Source organism: Tiliqua scincoides, chromosome 6 (assembly GCF_035046505.1).
Source record: "Tiliqua scincoides isolate rTilSci1 chromosome 6, rTilSci1.hap2, whole genome shotgun sequence".
NCBI classification, from domain to species: Eukaryota; Metazoa; Chordata; class Lepidosauria; order Squamata; family Scincidae; genus Tiliqua; species Tiliqua scincoides.
Window position 1 is genome coordinate 58,161,280 of NC_089826.1, and position 20,812 is coordinate 58,182,091.

Genomic DNA, 20,812 nt, shown 5'->3' on the forward strand with positions numbered 1-20,812 from the left:
TCCTGGGCCCCTTCCAGCAGTGCGGAAAAGCTCTGATGGAGGCCTCTGCACCACTAGCAGCGGCACAAATGGCTCCTTTGGAGCCTAGGCTGCCTCCTCCTTCCCTTTTTTCAAAGGGGGGCCAGAGGAGGCAGTGGCGTGGAAGTAATTGCGGTGACGATCATATCACCACAATTACTTCCAGGTCGGGGAGGGTGGTGGCGAATGGGCGAGTGGCCGCTGGTGGGACAACTATCAGAACCATCATTGTCTTAATCCTTTTTGAACATACTAATAATATACAGTGATGCACCAATCTGTGGGATGTGGTTAAAGCCTGCTAAAGAAAAAGAAACTATAAGTATGTTCCTGGGGAAAAATGTCAGAACATTTCAAATGATATTATCTGAGCCAGATAATAGGGGCGCTTGGGCTCTATCTTGATGTGCCTTCCCTTTTCTTTTGAATTATATGAAGGCAATTTCTTGCAAACCTATTTAGAGCACGAGAGGGTGAGTTTCAAATATGGCAATGGGAATTAGGGCCTGATTCTATTAAAATTTCCAGCACTGATGCAGCCATGTCAATGGGGTGTGTGCAGCATCCTGTAGTGGAGGGGGGGTCAGTCATGAAGGCCTCCTCAAGGTAAGGGAATATTTGTTCCCTTACCTTAGGGCTGTATGGGCACTGGAGAGAGGATAGGATTGGGCCGTTTGGCTGGTATGCTGGGACAGAACTGAGAGATGTCCACATATGCGACTAATTGTGTAATAGGGGACCATCTTGAACAATATCATCCAAACCAGCCCCATATAGTGATTACAGTTAACCACAGGTATTCCTTGTAAGAGAAGAGAAGATTGAAAAGTAAATACAGACCAGTAATGACCAAGATTATTTGAAACGAAATGCATAAGATTTAGTTGAACTGTACCAAGTTTGTGCAAATAAGGAATTAAGCCATGGTCTCTTCACTAATTGTGGTAGCAAATGCTGCAAACAGATTATAAAAGTCAGGTGAATTTTAGTACATGAGCCGTAATTGTGGAGCCTCATGTTTACTTTGGTGCTTTGATACAAACAGTGCTTTATTACTGTGTCATCTTGAAAGCTTTCACCTTTTAAATTTTTTTTAGATGTGTGAGACTTACGCATTCTATTTTCCAGGAAAAACAACATCAAAGGAATACAATCTTGTTAAATAAAATACAAAAGAAAACTTGAAAGAGATTATCATTCAGTGCTTGTCACGGGAGTCTTGTGCATCAGATATGCACTTGTATGTGAAGGTATATCCCCCTCCCCACCAAATCAGTCATATTATCAAAGCCATTATTTAGTAATAGAATTACAGCCCAATCTTTTTCAGATGCTACAATATCTGTCATATCCTAAGCCCAAGGTTCAAGTCCCCTCATCCCACCCATATAAACACATGCATCACAGGTAGAAAGATAACTCCTTTTGGAAGAGGGCAGTCACGTAAACCAAATGCACAAGTTCCTCCATGACAAGGATTTATGTTCCTATGGGGGCATCTGCCAGGTAGAAGGAACTCTTTTGCCAGGGGAGGGACTGGCATGAGTCAAAAGGGGTTCCCCACTAGCACTCAGGCAAAGCTGGGTGCTGGTAGCTCACTGCCTAAAGGCACAGGCTGGGAGCCAGACAAGACAGGTTCAGGCCAGGTAAGGGACTTTCCCTCAACTGTAAGGCACTCACCTTTTATATGACTGGTCAAAAATACCTTTGGTAGGGAGATAAGAAGAAAGGGTGAGTATCTAGAACCTACATTGGCCACTCCACAAAGCTAGTCACTAAGCACTTAGCTACAGCAGTAGACAGGCAGAGTGCATCTTGTCTGTCATTTAATGCCCTGCATCACTGCAAACAGCTGCACCTAACCAGGAGACTGTAGCACATGAACCTATCAGAGGTCTGCCTGGGCCAATCACTGGCCTCACATGTGACACAGGGCACCTAGTGCATTGGCCTGCCCAGCTAGACACACCCCACTCACATCCATGCCCTTTGTTGCACTGCTGGCATCTGCCAGCATGGCAGTCAATATGCTCCCCCCTATCTATTTGCTACTGCCGACCATAGTAGAGCAGCACAGAACGGGGGGCTCATGATCATGATCACTGAGTATCCCTTCCTCAAAGCCCATCAGAATGAGACCCTGAAAACAGAGAGGCTCCTTCCCCCTGCAGAGTTCCATCCTGAGACCAGCTTAGGTAAGGAACAACTAGGGTGGATAGCTTGCCTATCTGCTAGCAAGGGTGATCCATCCAAAGGTTTTAGTGAATTGTATCAGTTGACACAAGTTGGGTAGCCAACCATCTCCTCCCAGCAAGGTTACTGTGCCATTACAGGTTATCCAACAGCCAAGTAACAGATACCTGTGATGTCTGGCTGCACCAGCCATTTCACATTCTTCCTGGGAGTTTGGAAAGGTACAGGAACCTCACTGGATCTAGTAGGTCAGTAACCTTACCAAGCAGCAGCTGGGCTCACACTGGTCCGTTCAGGCAGGCTGTAGGCTTTCCTTGGGATCTTGCATGGTGTTTTCACCTGTGGGACAGCCACTTGTGGGGATCATAGTGAAACAGAGAGAGCGTAACAGGGACTTGACGATGGCATCAGTCACACCTGTTCTGATGATGTGGCCCTCCTGCTAAAAAGTTTGGACACCCCTCTCTAGAGAACAGAAACCAGGCTCTTGTTGTGATCTATCTAACCTTGACTTCAGATTTTACTTCTGTGGTTTCTCTGTGACTAGTTTGAAAGCTGATATTTCCTTGTATATAGAATATACAGAACATACAATGAAATCTCAGCTTTCAAACTTGTATCAGTACCACAGTGTTCTAATTCCCAATTTGAATAAACAGTGATTAGGGCATCTAATAATTGCACAGGTTTCTCTTTAGGATCCCACAAAGCCTATTTCAGGCATGATTAGACTTCCTGGGTCACAGAGGCAAATAGAAATTGTCCTCTGGTGAGATGACAGGCAAAAAGGCTGGCAGTGTTAGAAACAGTAGTTTTATTAACCTTCCCTTAGAGGGTCTCTCACTCCAAACTCTCAGTAGGCCATATCTTCCAAATACATGTCTCCATACGCTACAACAAAATACCTTTGTCATTTTTAAAAAACAACATAAGGAACATTAAAAGTAAAGTGTAATTTTAAACTTGGAAAAGCATAGTTTGGAGTTAAGCAGCTGTATGCTTTAAAGTTTTTTGTTAGACATTTGAAGACATTCCTTTAGGTCTGGGGAGAAAATTTGTGAGTTCTCTTAACCCTAGAATCTTTGCTGATGCCATTGGTTTAATGTTTCCAATAAAACTGTGTGAATTTGTCTGTCTTCAGTGGTTTCTGAAGTATTGCTGTTGGCAACTGCAGCCCTTCAGTGACTTATTGCAGAGCATTGACTTGGATTCTTCATGCACAGTTGAGATAGTTCAGGTTATGGAACAGTGTATGGGGAAAATCTGTATGGAGGATCAATTCCATAAGTACTTTACAACAGCAACAGACATATCAAACTTTTCCTTAAGCAGTGAGGCACAGGGCCATAGTGCCAAAAATATGTCACAAATCCCTACATGGAAGACAGAAAAGTAGCAGAATATAGATTTGAACTTGCAGAGTATGAGACAAGCAGATGTTCTGTCAACGAATTGATCATTGTACAACAGGATTAGATAGCACGTTCAATTCTAGACAGTTGTGAGCTTTCTCTGCCAGTTTCCCTACAGAATACAGCTGCAGAATTATATTAATTGACCACTCTGATTAAAAGTAAAAGTGAGGCCTACACTGGATCCCAGATCAGCCATTATCTGTATCTGAGAGTGGTGAAGGAAAAGGAACATAATTGAAAAATTCTTCTTACCTTAGTAATTCTTTTTCCAATGTTTACAAAAGATAAAAGCGGAAACTGTTATAATATCTTAATATATTTGGTCTACAAATCATCTATATCAGAGGTTTCCAAACTGGTGGGTTGCAGTCCACCAGCCAGGGGAGCACTTGTCCCTGCCTCTTTTAGGGAAGGGTAGAGGCAGTGGTGTAGCTAAGGGGGGTGCAGGGGGTAGCAGTTGCACCAGGCAACAAGCTTTAAGGGGGCTGAGCTTGACACTAGTGGCCAAAATTGTGAAAATCTTGGTATGTACAAATAATATCATCATGTTATATATCATTGGAAAGGTAATTTAATGCAGAATGCAATGAAACAAGGCACATTAAAATATCTGTATTCTATCAAAAGGCATGGCCAGTTAACCAGAAAATGAAAAACACAACTGCCTTAAGGAACAATAAGTGGATTTCTTTAACTCAAAACTGACCTACGAGACTGACTGTTCCGAGAGCCAATGAGATACTATTATGATACTGCATGGAACCAATAAGGTGTAAATATGAATCAGCTCTCATTTCCATGTATCATAATACAGCTACTCCTGCTAACTGATAAAGAGGTACTTTTTCAAATGGTGCTCCTCTGATGTTTAGCAGGAAGAGAATAACCATCCCTCTTCACCCCAGCACAGTGTCTCTAACCACTAAGGGGCACACTTTTTATTTATCTACTTAATTAAATTTGATTTTGTCATGGAGGGTGTGGCTACAAAGTCTTCTTTGATCTCAGGTAGCAGATAGATGCTTTAGCTACACCACTGGCTGGGAGAGGTGGCAGAGCAAGTGGGTGGTGAACTGCTGGGAGGAGGAGGCAGGTTTCCCTCCAGTTTTCACCTTTTAAAACGCCTGGGCATGACGTCACTTCCGGTTGTTGACATCACTTCCAGGACATCATTGTGAGCTGCACACCGGGTTACACATTCATTAGCTACGCCACTGGATAGAGGGAAAAGGCAGCAACACGATCCCCAGGATTACATTGCTGCCAGGGATTGATGGGAGTTTTTTTTCTTACCTGCAGTCCCCGCTGCAGTCCTGGGGATTCTGGGGAGTCTTCTACAGGGCTCCATGTGCCTGCAAAAGTTAAAAAAAAAAAAAAGTGAAAAAATGGGCATTTCCAGTTTTCACAATGAAACCAGAAGTGCCCTTTTTCATGTTTTTTTTTAAAGCCTTTTGCAGGCATGGGGGGCCCTACGGAGGGCTCCCTGGACCCCCAGGACTGCAGGCAAGTAAAAAAAAATCTCATCCCCAACAGCAGCGTGATCCTGGGGATCAAATCGCTGCCTTTCCCTCTCCCCTGCACACACTTACAGTGCTCCCAACTCCCTTATCAGAATTTTGGAAGCACTGTTTTATACCCTTGCATAGGAGAAAAGCAGTCACATTTGTATGGCTGTTTTTGTGTAAATCAAATTCTCAGCCTAAAAGCAATGTTTAAACCTAAGAATGTAATAAAACGGTGCAATAAAATGCCATTATGTGCTTCTGCCCCACTTTTCCAAGCAGTGAGAAGTTCCATGAACACAGTGTTTCAGCTTAAGTGTCCGTGTCCACTCACTGAGTGAGCACAGAGGGTTGTGAGAGACTAGGAAGCTGGGCCAAAAACCAGAATCAGAACAGATTGCAGAGCAAGAGGCAGGGGAATACAGACAAAGTTACAGACAGAGAACCAGAAGAGTAAGGCAAGATACTCAAACCAAGGCAATAAGAGTGCTTGGAGCAGACACCAGGAAAAGTCTGGCTGCAGCTGACATTCTTATAAAGGAGCCAGAAGCTTGTGGAGCTAACTAGGCCTCAGTTAAGAACATAAGAACAGCCCCACTGGATCAGGCCATAGGCCCATCTAATTCAGCTTCCTGTATTTCACAGTGGCCTCACCAAATGCCCCAGGGAGCACACCAGATAACAAGAGACTTCATCCTGGTGCCCTCCCTTGCATCTGGCATTCTGACATAGCCCATTTCTAAAATCAGGAGGTTGCACATGAACATCATGGCTTATAACCCGTAATGGATTTTTCCTCCAGAAACTTGTCCATGTTTATGGCAAATGTCCAAGCTGAATCTTCCTCCTCTCAGATTGGTCCATTAGGAGAGAAACCAGGCAGGCATTTTGCTGCTGGTTCCAAAGCTTGACCCAGGTTTAGCTTTCACCACTGCTCCAGGGGCCCTCAAGGCAATGGATGGAGCGATGAGTAGAGTTGCCAAACTCCAAGATTGGCCTGGAATTTGTGGCACCAGTCCCTTCTAGCAATCCTGGAGAATTTAACAGAATCCTGGAGAATTTAATAAGAATATTTGGTTATAGTCATCAGTGCTGGGAGAGAATTACAGGGGCAGAGAATGGGAAATGAGGGGGATAGGTGGGTGGATAGGGTCCTGGGAGGAAACTGAGGTTGCCAGCCTCGTACTTTTGATTTGATTGATTGATTGATTGATTGATTGATTGATTGATTGATTGATTGATTGATTAGGATCTGAGATGAAAAAGATTGAAGACCACTGCTCTAGGGATTGATGTGGCATTGGGAGTCAACCAGCCAAGGGTTCATGCCTGTTGGGCACCTGCCATCACTACAGTGCAGGTCTTTTCCTAAAGATCTCAAGGGACAGAACTGTTATGGATGCTTACCACTATAGTGTCACTCGGTACTGAGAGGATGAGTATTTTCTGCATCAAGAGGTAGATACTCTGTGTAAAGCAGGGGTGCCCAAACCCTGGCCTGGGGACCACTTGTGGCCCTTGGGGACTCCCAATCCAGACTGCGGGGAGCCCCCAGTCTCCAATGAGCCTCTGCCCCTCCGGAGACTTGCTGGAGCCTGTGCTGGCCTAAAGCAACTGTTCTCAGCGTGAGGGCTACTGTTCAATCTCTTGTGTGAGTTGTGGGATGAGGTTTCCCTCCACTGCTTGGTGTTTCACGTCTGTGATGCGGCAGTGGTAGCGAAGGAAAGGCTAACCTTGCATTGTGCAAGGCCTTGTATAGGCCTTGAGCTACTGCAAGACCATTCATTCATTCATATAAGTTCGATCTCTAATACTTATGTAAATTTATTCAAATTTGAAATGTAAATAATTCTTTTTCCTGGTCCCCGACACAGTGCTAGAGAGATGATATGGCCCTCCTGTCAAAAAGTTTGGACACCCCTGATGTAAAGCAATAGACTTTTTAGTGGCTAAAGTCTTTCTTTCTCAATTTTGGAAACTGGCATAAATCATAAATGTGTATTCTGCTTCCAAAACATTGCATGTTTCAGTTGTGTAAAATTACTGCAGATTTTTCGTACCTTCCTACAATTTCACTGTAACTTAATGTTCCAATTTCAAATTTGTCATGAAGTTAATCCTTGAGTACAACATGACATGACATGTCTAGAAAGTTTTGGTTTAGAATCAAAAAGCTAACACTGTTCACATTTTAACTCTTACAGTTTCACCTTGTTGTGGCAGAAGAAGCAACTTGGAAAAACCATTATAGGCACCCACGAACACCAATGCCACATCCCACACTCTGCTTCAGTTAGTCTGATCAATCTGTACGTTTAGATGCTTTCATCATGGAAGTCAAAAGGTATGCGTTTTTATGTTTCATTACTGGTTAAATGCCATGTTCTTGCTCAGTTCATTTAGCTAATATCTGAATTCATTCTGAAAGGTTCAGTACATTTGTGATTGTCACTTGCTGATATTATTGTGTACACTTTGGTCCATCCCAGTCCAGCAGTGTGGAAACAGGCTGGGTCGTGTGCATACGAGCACATATCACTTATTATGGAGATGTGTCTGCATTTAGTTTCTTATCTGTAATGGCAACCTTCCGTTTGGTGTGGAGACACTTCCACATGTAGATTCTTGAACACATTACATGAGAAAAGTGTAGGGAGTGGGGCCAGAATGCCTGAATAGGTCAAGTATAGTTATGGTGTCCTTAGTTACAAAAAGTTTACAAGAATACAGGATGAATAAAACCAGGGAGAAAAACCATTACAAAAAAATGGGTTCAGTTCTGGTTCAGGTTTATCTGGTTCAGAAGAATGCCACCACTGCTGACCACCAATGCCAGATAACTAACGGCCCAATTTTATCTCCTCCCAGCACCAGCACCGGCAAAATAGCAGACTGAGGAGACCCATTGTGGCTGCAATGCCTAACCACACTTTCCTGAGAATAAGCCCCATTGTACAAAATAGGACTTATTCTGAGTAAAACTGGTTAGGATTGTGTCCTGTGTCACCTGAGCCTTTACTTGGGGGAAGGGGACGAAAGTCCTTTTCCTCCAAGAACGCTTTTGGCAACTCCGGCATGTCTGCTGGATTCAGGACTGCTGGTGCCATTTTGGCACTGTTGCACCTGGTAGTACCGCCACCATTAGGACTTGGCTGCCTGCCTGCCTGCCTGCCTGCCTGATGAACTTTCATGTGGGTGGATTTACTGTTCGATGGGGTGGTGACAGCAGTGGTGGCAGCTACCCATTGTCTTCTGGATGGAGGTGTCATGGCAATTTCTCCACAATACCCTATTGCCTAATGTACAGCAGCTGAAAGAAATTCACTATTGTGGCTAGTACCTCATAGTCAAATAATTTGCGTGTATGCCTGTGTGTGTAACATTTCTTATCATTTTAATCCACTCTAATTTTAAACAGTCTAAAATCAATGATTACTTACAGAGTCTTTAACAATGGGAGGCTCTATTAAGCATGCAGAGAAAACAAATGGAACCCATGAATTTAATTCTAGTTTTCATTATCTCTTATTTCTGCATCACACCCTAAAGCTGTTGATGCCTTTTTCATATTCATCCATCTAGCGGAATGTTGAGGGGTTTAGGGATTACAAAGACCAATAAGTGCAACAGTTCTGAATTGTAAGTTAATTTAATGTGAAAAGAAACCTCTGCCTATGTTAAATCTGATGATGTGCAAACTTTCTAAAGTACTTCAGAATAGTTTTCTGTTCTATAAGGCCAGAAGGGCTGCAAGCATTCTGGTTGAATTCTTAAATTATTGTTTAAATAGGATAAAATAATGTAATGGTGGGACCAAATGATATTAAAGTGAGGAATCTGAATAGCAAATAAACCTAGTTCAATTTAATGTTCAGATTCTTGAAATGCTTGCTGTCAGCACTATTGTGTGAGTGGCCTCTGTTCAACCTCCGTCCCATTAAGGCCTTTTATTTTCCATTTCTCTTTCTAGTTTGCCTTTATATGCATTTTTGTAGTCTGTTTACCCAAGATAAAGCTTGGTATTAAAGCATCATCTGAATTCAGTGGGGTCCTGATTTCTTTTCACTTGTATAACTGAATTGCCTGAAAAACAAGCAAGTGGGATGTCTTGCCTGAAGATAGCCAAGTAGGAATTAGAATTCACAATGCCCCCTCCCCATCAGTGCTTTGTTTGAATTCATAGACTTCTTGACTCAGTTGATTACCTTAAACATGGAAATAATTCTGTAAACATGATCAGGCTGTTATTTTTTTTCCCCAGTGGTGACTGAATATTTTTAATTCAGTTTTTAATGTGGCAGATGGAGTCAATATCTTCTGGTTTTCAAATATGTAGTGGTAGACTTTATTGCCTTGCCACTGTCATATGGATGGTTTTCAGGATATAGGAACTGTGACCTCGGTATCTGCAGATCCAGCATCCACGGATTTAACTCACCATGGATGCCAGCAGATGGTTGGCAACCTTCAGTATCGAAAGACTATGGTATAAGCCTACAGCACCCGGTATTCCCAGGCGGTCTCCCATCCAAGTACTAACCAGGCCTGATCCTGCTTAGCTTCCAAGATTAGACAAGATTGCCAGCAGATACTACAATTTAAATGACTTTAAAATGGGAAACAGGCCAAAATCACATTTCTTACCTTTGTACAGAATTTTCTTGTTCCTCCTAGTATTGCTCCTCCTTCCTTGCTCCTCCCAGGTGGGGACACAGCTCCCAGAAGTATGAGCTATTTTTAGCCTTGAGAGGCTTAGAAACTGCACAGTTTGACCACATGAAGGTAAGAAATGCTATTTTGGTACTTTTTCCATCGTAAAGGCATTTAAATGACGACCATGGTATCCACGGATTTCAGTATCTGTAGGGGTTCTGGAGTGGAACCCCTGCAGGTACCAAGGTTGGACTGTTTTTAACCACCCTAATTTCTTTTTCATGCTGAGAATAATTCCTGCATTAAGAAGAACTTGGGAAGACCTAGCTCTATAGGAGCATGTGGAAAGCTCCCTGCACACAGGTGGGGTTTTCAGCAGTGGTCCAGCCATGAGGTGGGCTGAAATATTTGCATCTAGTGGAGGGCAGGAGGGAGTCATCTATCAAATTTTATCCCACACTCCATTGTCTGCTTACCCCTCCCCTGGGCTATCACCTACCAATTGGAGATCAAGTGAGAAGAGGGTGGGAGCTTACCTCTTCCTTCAACTTTGCTGCTGCTGTGATACTTTCAGGAAGGGGCACTTCCTCCCCTTCTACTTTTTGTAATGTGGCTGGGTGGGGTAGATACTTAGAGTGGAGCATTTTTTCTTTCAGGGTCAACCAACCATCTCACTTTACAAGTAGTGGTGGCAGTAGAGAAGATGGTGGGGGAGGATGTTAACAATGAGATGTAGTACACACTGGCATGGAGGGTGCTAACATACATGTGATTATGGGGTGCTGGCACATGCACTGGTGCAGGGGTTATATGATGGCAAACAGGAGGGAGCTGGTGATTGCACTGATGTAGGTGCCTGGATAGTAGAATCTGGCACCACAGGTGGCAAAATTTGACACCATTTCAGGTAGCAGATCAGTTTGAATCAAACCCTGAGAATTTGTTTTGACTGTACTTCCCCTTGTCATCTGGTAAACTACTCTTAAAGTGTGAAGTGTCTTAGGAGCTTCTTCAAAGTAGCATAAACCCAAGGAAACAACCACAGCATACTCATGCCTATGGCATTCTGTGGCTTTTCAGAACAAGCCTTGGGATTGTGTAATTTCCACCCTCCTCCCACTTTCTCCTCTTCTTACATGTGCAAGGTACTAATTCCTGATCCTAGTTTGTGGGAAACCATTGTTTCTGTGTTGTCCAAGCAGGCGAACAATAGTTCAGGCTTGTCTGCAAATCAGAATTGTAGATTTATGTTCTAGTTGTAGGGAAGCACACACTGTAGCTGGCTTGTTCAAAGAAAATGGGAGGCCATGGCTTGCCATTTATAAGAAACCAGAATTAGAATTGTCATGTTTGGGAAGAGTGTATCTCAAAGATCTAAGGTTTGTGAAGGCACGCTTTTGTGGGCAAATCCCAGTCCGCAGGCCATTTGCAGCCCTCAGAGACCCCCAATCTGGCCCACAGGAAGCCCCCAGATTCCAATAAGCCACTGTCTGAGCTAGCCCGCAACTGCCAGACATGAGCTGCGGGCTGAGTTAGAGCAAGGCCTTTTATAGTCTCCATGTGTTTTCTGCTTTTCCCTGGGCATTATTTTAACACTCTACCTATTGCCTCTGAACTTCTTAGTTCTCCATGTGTTTCTGACTTGGTATGGCTTGGTCTGTATGTTTTAACTGTGCAAGATGTGTGTCAAACAGTTTAAAATTTTCATGTGGTTCTACATACCTATATTATAGTTCTCATGTGTATTATACATACAGGTTGAACCTCATTATCTGTGTGGGTTCCCTTCCAATCACTCACTTTTGGATGGCAAAAAACGCACTATAGCAAATCAATTTAAAAACCAAAGTTTCTTTGCTTTGTGATTTAAAAACAGCATTGCTGACCTTTGTGATGTAAGATAAGAGTCATTAAGAAGACAATTCATCAATCAGTCTTCCTCCAAGCACTTACAAAGGCACTTCACTCAGTCCCTCCCTTCACCAATGCAAAGTGATCACCTTCCTTTCACGTGCTAAGGGGGAAGGGAGGGGACTCAAGGAGAGTGAAGGATTGATGGATTGTCAACCAGCTGCCCCCCCCCTCTCTCATTAACTAGGCTACTGTTAAATGACTGTTCAGTTTTTTAAACTGATTTTTAAAGGGATGCATTTTTCCCCTACTCCAGGGATCAGTACATTCCTTCTCATTTGCTGTGCCCATTCGTGTTGAGTCAAATCCGTGTATAAAAAATCCGTGTATAACAAAGCTGGACCTGTAAGCTCAGAAAAATTCATTCATTCATATAAGTTCCATTTCTAATGTATTAATTTATGTAAATTTATATAAATTTATTCAAATTTGAAATATAAATTCTTTTTTTCCCCAGTCCCCGACACAGTGTCAGAGAGATGAAGTGGCTCTCCTGCCAAATTGTTTGCCCACCCCTGTGCTAAACCAATAGTTTGGCTTGACATCTGAAACCTCTTTGAATCTTAGCCAGTATTGACTAAATGATTTGTTTATACCTCTGTGATAACATGTATAAATGTTGGACTTTAAAATAAAATGAGGCTGCAATCCTAACCACACTTTCCTGCGAGTAAGCCCCATTGAACAAAATAGGATTTACTTCTGAGTAGACCTGGTTAGGATTGTGCCCTGAGACTATTTCAATTACAGTGGAATATTTTGCAGTGGTTACTTTGGAATCAGAGAACAAATGCAGGCAATCTTTGAGATTCAATTTGCCAGATCTCTGGGATTAACTTCAGAATTTGGTTATGCACCTTTGCCTTCTGATCAGACAGGTTATTTTTAAATGCAAGCAGACAACCCAAACTTACACTAAGGGCTGCACCACTACAGATTGCAGAAGATGGAGTGCAAGTTAGAATACTTTAAAAAGAAAATAATAATAATAAAAAAACCTTCCCTACATATGAAAAATGAGCATGTCAGGAAGAGGGACCCCCGCCTGCAGCTTGAAGTCATTCAGTCCATGAAGAGACTGTAAGATGTAGTAATTCTAGCCTGCCTCTCAATGCATTTCAAACAGGAGAGACCCTGAGCACAATAAAGTATTAACAACAAAGAATTCTTTCCTAGTTAAATTCCTGAGTAGTGATGTAGAAAGTGGAATCTTGGGGAAATTAGAATTATTGACCGGCACAGAAGGAAATCTCATTTGAAATAACTCTCTTTACTCTTTCCCATGCTTAATAACAGCTTGATATAAAGGATATTAGAGATGTATTCTTATTTGTCAATTGACTGCTGACTATAACGCTGCTTTGTGACTGAGAGTTCATTTCAGAGGATCCAAATATTTTTTACAGACCAAGTACATGTAAGCGTTGAGCTTGCTATGTTTTTGCATGAGTGTGTGCTACAAAGGTTGCTGTATCATATTGCTTCAGACAATTGGACTTGGCTTTTTTGCTTTGATTCTGTCCCACGTGCTTTCTTTTAGCTACCTAAAATAGTGTTCATGCCATTAAACAGAGCCACTGGGGTGACCTTGTTCTAGAGGGGTTAATAAAGAATGAATAGCATTCTAAACTTGATTCAATTTCCTTTATGGGAACATTTCACATAAATGACCATTATAACATTTGTCTGTGCTTCAGCTTGCACAGACCCTTTACATCATTGATCACACCTGGTCATATAAAGGGATACAAAGGCATAATAGAATTTCGTAGGCATTAAATTAGTAACATTCCCACACAGTATACTCCCCAGTGTGACAGTGTATACGAAGTTATACAGTATATTTGGTTGCATTGTGTATTAATTTTTTTTAAGTGTGTTACCATGTGCTCAGTTTTAATAAATGCATGAGTGGATGCAATATTTTGAGTTTTATATTAGAAATTCAACACCCTCCACAGATTCTTATTTATTTATTTATACAGGTATTTATATACCGCCTTTCTTTGGTTGTCAGATTTCTCCTCAGACTTTAATCCAAGGTGGTTTACATAGGCAGGTTGTTCTAAACCCCCGTAGGGATTTTTTTTACAATTGAATAGTTCTAGTATTTCATAGAACTCCTCGTTCCAGCTGGATTCCTTCCCGGTCTGGCCTCTCTTTGGCCCTTCGCCTCCCACGCTCCACTTGATGGCAACTCCTCTCTGCCACCTAGGGTCAGCTCATCAGTATATCAGCGTGTCGTCAGTTCTCGGGTACTTCCGGTTGTTTCGAACTGGCAGCCTCAGATCTTCAGGCATACAAGGCAGCAGCTCTACCAACTGAGCCAGACCTCCTGCCCTTCTTCAGACTTCAAAGAATTTAATATTAGCATCATAAAAGGCCTTTTGAAGAAAACTACTGTAACATAAGAAAAATGACTGCTTGAGTGCACCCTATCGTTTTGAAAGTGTTTTATTGCTTTAATTTCCTGTCTTTGTAAAGTAACAAGCGGCATAATAGAAGATATACTGTTACAGAGTTTGCAATTTATTAGAAAGCTTAAGCTGGTCGAAGACTTTATGTTATGTGAAAGAGAAGCCCTATATTTGGCTGAAAAATGGAGACAAGCTCCAATATTAATGTTGAAGTAGTTTTCCATGGAGTACTACTATATGTGACTGATAAGAAGCCCAAGGTGTTTGCATATCATAAATCTTTGTGTTTAGGTCTCTCAGACTGTGCTAGTTGTATCATTAGATTCCTAGAATCCTAATGTTATGTCATTTGGGAAGCATGTATAAGATGCTTGCTGCTATTTGGATTCCATCACAGAAAGTTGCCATTATAGCTGAAATGACCCATAACGTAAATTTTTGTTCATTTATTACATCTTTGTATGCATGACTGAATTTTAATTCCAGATATTGTCAGCCCAGCATGGTTGCATTAAGTCTTTTTACCGGGTTTATGGATGTCACTTTGCTGTCTTTCTTAACGATGTCAGTGCACAGAAAGGTGGAGCTTATTCCAGCGACAATCTATTTTCTTTACTAAAATTGTAGATATGAGAAATGTAACAATATGACTAAGCTGCAGAAATATTGCATCAAATGACCTCATAAATAACTGCAGTCATTTCCCTGGCAAGGGTAATAGACTATTCAGTGACTTATTACAGTGTGTGTAGCAGCTCTGCAGACATCAAGCGGCACACTTGTAATGGAAGTTACATGTTTATCAGTGCAGAGCAAAGAGTACAAGATGCACAAGGCCTTCCTAATCCCACCACTGTTCTGCCACCAAAGGATTACAAAACATCTGTTAGTAACAGATTGTTGGATATTTCCACAAAACCAAACACACAAAAAAAGGTAACGTACTTGCCATGTGGCCTGGCCCCTTGGAACAAAAAAAGAAAACAGTTGATCTGACGATTTGATTTCTAATAATAATGATCTGCAGTGGATTTGCAAGCTGCGTGAGTTATTCATGAACTGCTTTTATCATTATTGATTAGATGTGGAGAATTTTTAAGCAATCACATGTACCCTTACAAAAATTGCAGTATTATCCTTAATAATAAATGATGAAAGAACAGGCTCAGTTATCAAACTGAACATTAAACAAACACAGCTTTTCAAAAGCCTTCATAGTATTAGCACTGTTTTATAGCAGTGTGCTTGTCTCTCAAGGACTGAAGAGCAACGGAAAAGCCCAAACATTGCTGGTATTCTTGGTTATCTATGCTAGTCTTTTGAAAGAATAATGATTTGCAAGCTTTATTGCTAACTGAAGCACAAAAGATTTCCTCTAGGCTTGCCACAGACAATCCTCAGGCACATTAGACGAGTCAACTAGAGTTAGTTCAAAGTGAATTGCTTCATTTTAATCATGGTGACTTTACCCTCTCAGTCAATAAGCTGTAATGGCACACTGTCAGTATTTTCTGTTTCCTTTTAAGTGGCAGGCTTGGGCACTTTATCTTAAGACATCGTTTTTGTGTTTGTGAGATTTACACCGCAATCCTATCTTGTGCTGGAGCAGGCAGGCCCGGAGGACTGCGCTGTATCCAGCACAAGATTGGAGCCTGAAGTGGCTCAGCCAGTGGCAAGGGGAAACACTTCCCCTTATCCCCGAGTAAGCCACCAGGCCCCAATGGGTCTCCTCAGACTTGCATCACCTCAGATGGTGGCACAAGTCCGAGGAGAACAGAGCAGCTTTGAGCCACTCCACGCTGCTCGGGGAATGGGGTTGGCATCTGGCATAACTGTTGGGTCCTATTCCCACCTCCTACTCCCCTGCCCCACCCCCTGGAACACCCTCCGCCCACCCTCCTTCCTTCCTTCCTTCCTTCCTTCCTTCCGCCTCTTCTCCAGACCCCTGCATCAGCCAAGTTCTGCCAACGCAACCCTCCCTCCCCAGGTCAGTGCAGAGAATGGATGCAGTCTACCTACTCTGGCCCAGCTGACTCCTGAGGAGGCACAAATGTGCTTTATGGCACATTTGCAACCCTCCTGTTACTTGCGCCGGCCTAAGATATAGTTAGGATTGCACCCTTATACACTTAACAGTTCTGCAAAGAAACTCTGAACCTTGCTTTACAATTCTGATATTCATTATTACTATTAGATTGCCAGTTAAGACTGCCATCCTGAGCACACTTTCTAGAAAACAAGTCTCATTGAACTCAGTGGGACTTAGATCTTTAAAGCCTTATAGGAAGTGTTTCTTGTTTTAAACAGGTCACTATCAGCCTTCCAGTTTGTAGCATGATGAGAGCAGGCTGCCAGAAGCCTGATTGCCCAATGAAAATAGACCTAATGCTAAACAGGAAGCAGTTAACATCCTCTTCCTGCTTAGCATTAGGTCTATTTTCATCAGGCATTCAGGCTGCTAGCAGTCTGCTCTCATCACGCTATATGCTGGAAGGCTGATAGTGACCTGTTTAAAACAAGAAACACTCCCTGGTAAGCCTTTAAAGAATGTTAATGGGTGTGTGGGGTGGGCTTGGAGGGCACTATTGATACAAGTGTCCCCCGTATCAGTGGTTACTGTATCCATGGCAGGTCCCTGGAATGGATTCCCTGTGAATATGAAAGCGCACCTGTACATTGTTGTAATGATGCAATATAAAACAAAAAAAAAGTTCAGAAAACAAGCTATGGAGTTAACTGAGTGCATTCTTCAGCAAAATCTATCTTATGAAAATTCCAAGCAGTTTGTCAGAGAGAAATGATACCTTGTATGCATCTCTCTTCTGTCAATGAATAGGCTTCATTTTGTCCCATTCAGTGATATGATGCATTGATCTCATTTATAATCAGATCTGTATACAGGGGATTGGACAGATTTGTGGAGAAAAAGTCTATCACATGTTACAAGTTATGATAAATGTTGCATCCTCCAGGTTTTAGAAATGGTCTATCTCTGCATTCAATGTAGTGACAACAGAATAGCGGTATCTTCAATTATGTACTTCCAGAGGCATCTGGTGGGCCACTGTTAGATACAGGAATCTGGACTGGATGGATCCTTGGCCTAATCCAGGAGGGCTCTTTTTACGTTCTTATGATTAATCTGTTACATCAGCACAGGGGGTCCCCTTTATATGGTTGGCAACCTTCAGTCTCGAAAGACTATGGTATAAGCCTACAGCACCCAGTATTCCCAGGCAGTCTCCCATCCAAGTACTAACTAGGCCTGACCCTGCTTAGCTTCCAAGATCAGACGAGATCGGGCATGTGCAGGGTAACAGCAGCTGTTAGTACTCTTTTTTGTTAAGGTTCAACAGAAACTGTCAGCTTCAGGTTTTGTCCTGGTTTAAGACATATTTGGCCTAGTTTTTAGTTCAAGTTCAGTTGACTCCTTGCTTTCTTCCAATACCACTTTGTTGCAGTATTTTGACATTCAAATATTAGAAACCTACAACAAAAGCTGTGATTTTACTTTTTCAATAAATAAAACACATAACCTCTAAAATAGCATGATCATTATTTTTTTTTATCAAGTAAATCAACAACTTTTAGTAGTATTCTCTCTGTTGTAAACATTCAGTATATCTCTCAAGGAGCTTTATTTCATTCATAACCATGACAGCTTGAGTAGGAAAGCATGAAATACCTCATCCGGCAGTATAACCTATAAATCCAAACTGTGTGTTATCCTTTGCATATCTATGCCATATTGTAGATGTTGCTTTATGCCTTGGATGGTAGACCTTACCCACTGTGTTGAGGCTAAAGATAGCCAGTATTCACTGAGACCTACTAGGAAAAATTGGATATTTTTCAATTTCTTATTGCTTAACAAATATTCATTTCTTAATGTGTGACACAAAATCTATGTATTCTGGTTCTTATAATTCAAATTTTGTTTTTACATTAAATATCTTTACACAGATATTTGGCTAAGAGAATCATAGGCTCTCTCTGGTGCGTGTGCACGTATGGGTGTGGAAGCAACCCAAACCTAACTTGCTCTGGAACAGGCAGGCCAACTGACCTGCACTGTATCCAGCCCAGGTTAGGTGCAGACTGGAGCACAACTCAGGGTAAGGAAATTTTTTCCCCCTTGTGACACACCAGCCATTCTTATGGGGTTATTTGGATCTGCGCCAACGATTTTGATGCAAGACCAAGTGGCCTGTGTAAGGTGAGTCAGACCAGGGACAGGGGTTGGGATTTGGCCAAAGGTGCTGTGACCAATTCTGCCCCCGCCCAGGTCAAGCCCCCCTCCTGATCTACCTACCCCTACCCTAAAACACACACCCCTCCCACTATGTCTTTTGCATGTCTTTTCTTTCTGCGTTAACGACAGCAGTGGGGATAGAGAAAGTCACACTGGATTAGAGAGAACCTTTTTTTGTTGTCTTGGAGCAAAGTATCTCGAGCAAAGCAAAATGTCTGCCACAATTTTGACAGAGCTTCAAGAGCTCTGTAAGTTTTACTCACTCAACACCCCCAAAGAACATTGCTCCCCTCCAAAAAAGGCAGAAAAGACCACTTTATTTTCAAAGACACAGAAAATAGTTGAGAAATGGGGGGAGGAGTAGGATAGCATCCTTAAAAAATGTGTAGTATTTGTTTCCTAAAATAAAAAAATGACATTTTCCTATTGGATCTTCCCCTTCCTCTGTATCCCCAAGCACTTCACAGAGTTAAGTACAAATAATTATAGGGGAAGCAGAATAATTTAGATGTGTAAAGGAAAAATGAAAATATGATTTCTTAAAGGCCATGGCCACAGTCAATCTTTTGAGAGTTTTTGATCTTGGTAATTTCAAAGATTTGTCTTCTTGTTGTCTCATGTGGGATTTCTCACAGATAAATGACATTATCAGTGATGCAGATGTGCTTGAAATTCCCATGCACAATATGGAAAGATAGATACCTATTAACACACGGGGGGGGGGGGGGAGTTGCACTCCATATCCCTAAAGTCCTAATGCGGATGGTAATTGTTAGATCATTTACTCATACATTAGCAAGAACAGAACTACAATGAACTGTTTTTCTCACATGCTTGCTTTGTATTTACAGTGAAGGGGAAATTACAAGACAGTGGTTTCTGTTAGCACAAAATCAAGGTGTAGCTTATTCCATCATGTCAGATTGAGATTGTGATGTGCGATGAAAATGTGATTTCACATTTTAAAAGCTGAGGGGGGGGGGGAAACCAGTTGCTGAGGGATTTCCAAAACTGCAACTCAGAAATAGTTTTAATAGTTATTCTAGACTACTTTCAGCCAATAAGTACGTACTAATGCAATTTACAAAAGAAATGCTACACACCCACTCTGTAGCATCTTCCAGTGCCTTATCACTATCTCTTTTGCAGTGTTTTGGCTGCTGGAACATACATGTCATGTCCTGTTTACAGCTGACATGCTATAAAAGAGATAGTTGGCAAATATTTTCATAAGTATATGAAAACTATCTTATTGTAGGTTTGACCAAGGTTCATCTAATCCAGCAATCTGTTTCCAAGACCAGCTAGTTGGATTCCTCTGAATGCTAAGCAGTTCACGATAGTGATAGTGTCTGCTATTTTACCACTGCATCTGATATTCTGACAGATACCGCCTCTGAAAATGAAGTTCTTAGGCATACTGGTGAATAGGCACTGTTGGGATTGTTTTTTACTAATCTGATCAATATTCAGGGATGGGCCACAACTTGGATGCAAAAACACATTTTTTTGCGACTTGTGTGGACTTGAGTTGTGCATGTCAAAAACTTGGGCACTGACTCGGGACTCAGGGGTTTTGCCCAAAAAATGGGGGGAAAAAACCATGAGTAGACTCAAGTCAAGGCTCACTTTTGTGTGTGCTTGCAATCCTGTTTTGCGTGTGCTTGCTTTTTTTTTTTTTTTACAGCTTCTGCAACTTAACATGTTTCTCAAAAAGACTTGGACTTGAGTCAAAATTACTCAAATGGCTCTAGACAAGTTGTGATAGCCACCCCTTATGACTCGTGGGTGACTCAAGTCAACGGCAAAGAGTTGAGACTCAGTGCTGTGACTTGGGCACATCTCTGCCAATAATCTCTGAAAAGCTTCCTAGCAAGTGGTCTTCACCACATAAGCAAAGCCTGGCTGGATCAGACCAAAAACCCATCTAGTCCAGCTTTCTGCATTTCACAGCAGCCCACCAGATGCCTCAGGGAGCATACAACAAGACACCTGCATCTGGTGCCCTCCCTCGCATCTGGCACACGGAGGTAGCCTACCTCTAAAATCAGGACGTTGCACATACCCATCACAGCTTGTAACCTGTGATGAACATTTCCTCCAGAAATTAGTCCAATTCCCTTTTAAAGACATCCAGGCAAGATGCCAGATTACTACATCCTATGACATCTTGCAATCATTCATTGTCCTTTATGAGCTATGACCAAACTGTAATTAGGAATGGGTTTAAAAAACCCATCTTATGCAATCTTATTTACACCTTCCTAGGTTTGCCTTTTCCCTTGAACACAATGGGACTTAGTGCTGAGTAGATATGTTTAGGATTATGCTGTTAGTGTCTCGTTTTCAACAAAAAAAAACACAAACAAAAACATGGTGGGGCAATGCAGATTGCAGCTGCAGCATATAGGGTGTGTAGATGGGATAACACTTTCTCTCTGAACCATTTTC

General features: G+C 42.0%; 1 pseudogene; it reads right to left on the minus strand.

The window, feature by feature from the left end:
- Positions 1-17,320: 17,320 nt before the first annotated feature.
- On the minus strand, positions 17,321-17,440 carry LOC136656426 (5S ribosomal RNA; annotated as a pseudogene).
- Positions 17,441-20,812: the final 3,372 nt, after the last annotated feature.